We start from the raw sequence: 5,054 nt of genomic DNA on the forward strand, positions 1-5,054 counted from the left end.
AACTACCAACCGCGATTACCGGATGAATTTTCAAGAAGTCTGTGCTTAGCAACCAAGTTTTTATTGATGCTTTAGAAACGGATTGGGAATCTATTCTGGAAATAACTGATTCTCCAAACATCTTTCCAGCTCTTCCTTGAGAAATCAGCAAGGGGTCCGATCATTTCATATTGTGCATATGAAAAAACGACTGACATTGAACAGGAAGTGAAATTAAAAACCAGAATTAGAAAACTCATTCTCACTAATCAATCTAAAAATGGTACTTTGTGAATTAAGAAAATCTAAAATGAAATTTAATGATCTAATAAATCAAAAGACAACTTTCCTCACTGGGCGACTCAGACATGATGAGTTCCAGAACAAAAATAAATCAAGCAAATAGCTTGATCACTTAAGAGAATAAAGAAAAAAACAACAGTAAAAGTTGTGAGCTATATTGATAACAAGCAAAGTTCTATCATCTAGACTAATTAAAGTCATAGCTGTTCTTATTCACCCTGACCAGTCTGGCTTTATTACAATTAGACATTCATCCAGCTATACTCACAAGCTTTTTAACTGAATTCAGGTGTCACTTATCAATCAATCTAACACCCTAATCTTACCATTAGATGCAGAAAAAGCATTTGACAGACTTAACTGGAAATTTCTCTTTGAATCATTTATTAACTGGATTGAGGCACTCTACATTACACCCACAGTAATGGGTTGGTTTCATCAAGCTTCACTCTCCACAGTGACACTAGACTATATCTCTTTCCATTATTCAGTGAACCACTAGGAGCTGCAGTAGCAAAGTATCAGAGGCATAAACCATTCTTTATGTAGATGATGTGTTATTATTAATGCAAGACCCACACTCTTTCATTCCAGAATCTTTTACAGCCATTGATGCTTTTTCAAAGGTTTCCAACTACTACATGAATTGTTCAAACTTAGCCTTGCCACTCTGTATAGACGAGCAGGCTGTGGGACCTCTGGAATCAGCACTCCTGCAACGTTAAATATCTTGGAATCAATATTTCTCCCAAGCTGTCAAAAAGCCTCATTTTGCTCCTCTTATTAAAAAAGGTCTGAGACAATCTAAATCAATGGTCTAAGCTCCCTGTTTCACTCTATGAGTGAATAGCAATAATCAAAATGTCAGTTCTACTAAAAATGAATTGTCTATTTTCCATCATTCCCATTTCTCCAAATAATACTTGGTTTCAGTCTCTCAACTCCACTTCATCAAAATTCTGTTGGAAAAATAAAACGTCTCATATAAAGCTTATATGAGCAATGCAAAAATCTAAATCCCAAAGGGAATTAGAAGCTCCGAACTCAGAACTATATTATTGTTAATGAGAGTGTGGGGAGTGAGTTGGAGGGTGGGATGGGGTGGGCTGCTTTTAACCATGTAAAGCACTTTGTGCTACTTTTTTTTTTGTATGAAAAGTGCTTTATAAATAAAGATTGATTGATTGATTGATTGATTGATTGATTGATTGATTGATTGATTATTTAGCTGGCTTAAGTTCTCCCAATCTGACACTGCCTGCGTAGATACAGAACAAGAAGTTGTTAAAGATATATATTTATCAGATCTACTGTTTATCACATAAATGTTTCCAAAGCTTCAACCCTGGCAGCTTGGTGGAAGGCACTTCAAATGACACACTCCATAGTTACTCCATCCTTTCAGTCACCAATCTCGAATAACTTTATAACCAATAACAGCAGCTGCAATTTAACTACTTGGAAAGAAAAAGGAATTACTCATTGGTGTCATTTATTTCATTAACTCATTTATCAATTTTCAATATTTACTGCAGAAGTTCAGTATCAGAATTCACAATTTGTTTTTAATCGTAATACTTGCTATTAAAATCAGCTACGCTATCCAAACCTAAAATAACTCCTATTAAATGTAATTAATCAGTACTCGTAGCACTTGCGAATTGCAACTGGGATCATCTTATAAAAACAGATGATTTGGAGTTGTGTTGCAATTCCATGACTAGCTCTTAGACTGAAGTAATATCTAAATATACCAAAAGTATCAAATCTAAGCAAAGGAAGCAAAATCTACCACGGTTAAATAGTGAAATACATAAACTTGTGAAAAAACGAGATTTGGCTTTAAAAACAGCCTTAACTACTAAAGGTAGTGCGGATTATATGATCTATAAAGGCTTAAGAAATAAAGTAGTTATGGAACTGCATAAAGCTAAGGCTTTGTATTACACTCACATTATAGAAAAAGCTAAAGGTCATAATGTCTCCCTTTGGAAGCATTTAAACGATTTAATTAACAGATCATCTAGCAGGAAGGAAATTGAGCAAGTCAATATAAATGGCACAATTATTATCGACGAGGGTTCCATGGCATACGACTTTAACAAATATTTGATACAATCTGTAGAAGAACTCATGCAAAATTTCAGCTCTCCAGTTGTAACTATTAAAAATAGCCCTATCGATTCATCAGACTCATTTTTTATTGAAGAGGTTAATGAAGCAGAGATCACAGAGGCTATTAAGAAATTATCAGATTCTAGGGCAAAGGATATTTATGGCTTGGATACTTGTTTTATTAAAAAATATAGAGATTTCTTGACAAAACCATTAACACATCTTATAAATTTATCGATAAGAAACAGGATGTTCCCAAATGACTGGAAAAGGGCTGCAGTTACTCTGGTCTTTAAAGGAGGCGAGCGTGATTTGATATGTAATTATCGTCCAGTTTCCATACTCCCTGTTCTTTCAAAGGTGCTTGAGAAGGTTGTGGCAGCACAGTTAATTGATTACTTAGAGACTAATCTACGGCTTCATCCAATGCAGTTTGGTTTTAGACCAAAAATTTCCACAGAAATGGCAAATTGCTATTGTGTGAGGGTTGATAAAGACAAGTCGTCCATGTTGGAAAACAGAATGGGTATTCCCCAAGGATCTGTTCTTGGCCCATTGCTGTTTAGTTTGTTTATAAATGATTTGCCTGCCAGTTGTCCAAAAGCTAACTGCCAGCTTTGTGCAGATGATGCAGTTATACATGTAGCAGCTAAGTCACCTGGTGAAGCAGCAGACACCTTAACGGTACATCTAAATGATGTCCAACAATGGCTGGAACAAAATCATCTTCTATTGAACTTAAAAAAGTTCATCTGATGATTTTAAAATCAACCCAGGGAACGAAGAAATAAAGGAGGTCAAAGATTTTAAGTTTTTAGGAATAATCTTAGATTCACATCTTAAATTTGACAAGCATGTAAAGAAGATCTCTAAGACGGTCAAGGCTAATCTGAATTGTTTTAAGTTAATTCGGCACTATATACCCACTTCAGGAGCTCAGATATTTATGCATTCTATGATATTCTCTCATTTTTCATATTGTATGACAGTTTGGACCCAAGCAGCACCATCTACACTTCAGCCTGTGGTGTCCTTATATAACCAATCTTTAAAAATAATGGTTAAAAACTCTGTTCAGTGGCATCATTGTCTCATTTTAAAGAAATATAATCTCCTTAGCTTTAAGAGTATTAATCATTTGTGTTTTCTTAAATTGGTCTTTAAATGTATGAATAGGATGGCCCCAGAGTGTCTCAATAGAAACATCCAGAGACAAGATAGTAATCGTATTACTAGGAGTAAGGTGAACGGCAACTGCAAGATATTTTAACTAATGATTTTAATTTTATTTTAAATTATTGTCTATTAATTGTAATTGTATTTATGATGTAATTTGGTTTTATGAAAATATATGTTTTATTGTAAAATGTATCTATTTAGATTGTGAGCCCAACAAGGGACAACTGTTGAAAATTAGCAGCAGCTATGAACCTGTGTGCGGCACATCAGCTTCATGTCTTGCACTTGAACTATGTAAACTGCACTTTCCCTTTTAAATAAATAAATTCAAATATCTGAGTTGTGAACAATGCTGAAATATCATCCCTGTATTACAATGGGATAAAGATCTGTACTGACACAGACTTCTGGATTCAAGTTTCTTATATATGTACAATGAAAATAAGGGGCTATGCTGTTTTAATCTATTCTAAGTCTGTAATAATATTGTCAGAAAATAATGACAATACACTATATGAAGGAACAATTATACAAAATGGGATTTAGTGAAACAGATACCTGCACACCATGCTCTTAGAACACCACAGGCACCTACTTACATGCTCTCTGGCCCTGCACCTCTCAGTCAAGCACTTTTGAACTTAGATCATTCTTTGGGCTGCCGCATCTCCACAACTCTGCATCCCAGGTGACTTGTTGTCCATTCATCTACAAGAGTCCAATGCCAGTATTCTCCCTATAGCCTGAACTATCAGCAAGAAGGTTATATTTTTAAACTGGAAATGAAAGAATTGTATAAACACTGTGCAATGGAAAAATCTTCTAGCAGATCATATATCCCTGGAAAAAAATCAGCCTCCCTTTATAGGAAAACCTCTGAATTTAATTAGATCCGCCCTTAAAAATCCATAAACTAAAGTAGCGAAATATGACACAGCACTTTTAAACAATCTATCATACTGATTGAAATACCTGGAGGTACTTATTAGCTGGTTGAGTCACAAAAATAACTGCCTGAGGCCTTTGCGTGTCCAAGCTTAAAAATAATATTTTAAGGCATTGTAGCTACTCTTTTTAACAATTAAAATCTAATGGCATTACAACCGATGATGCAAAGCCCAATGCTATCATTTGTGTAGAGTCTTGGAAACCACCCATATTCTGCATAATCTGTAAAAAAGAAAAGGAAAAACCCTGTACAGGATGCTGTACACACGTTATGTATAGCATCCACACAGGCAATAGAGCAGATTCTTCCTTCTTTACTTTTTTCTGTTTGTTTTTTGTTTCTTTTGCACTTTAAACCAATTTTAGTAGATTAAAGTAAAACTAAATAGTTTTAAAGGGAGCTCCTAAAACATTTTTTAGACCTCCAAGAGAAAATTGGACCCCGGCTAGAACATTTTTTTTTCATGTGTGAATCATTTCATGTCTGCTTTCAAGTTGATTTTCCTTTTATTATATTTTTGCTATACTAG

The sequence above is a fragment of the Astatotilapia calliptera genome, chromosome 6 (genome assembly GCF_900246225.1).
Source record: "Astatotilapia calliptera chromosome 6, fAstCal1.2, whole genome shotgun sequence".
Classification (NCBI taxonomy): Eukaryota; Metazoa; Chordata; class Actinopteri; order Cichliformes; family Cichlidae; genus Astatotilapia; species Astatotilapia calliptera.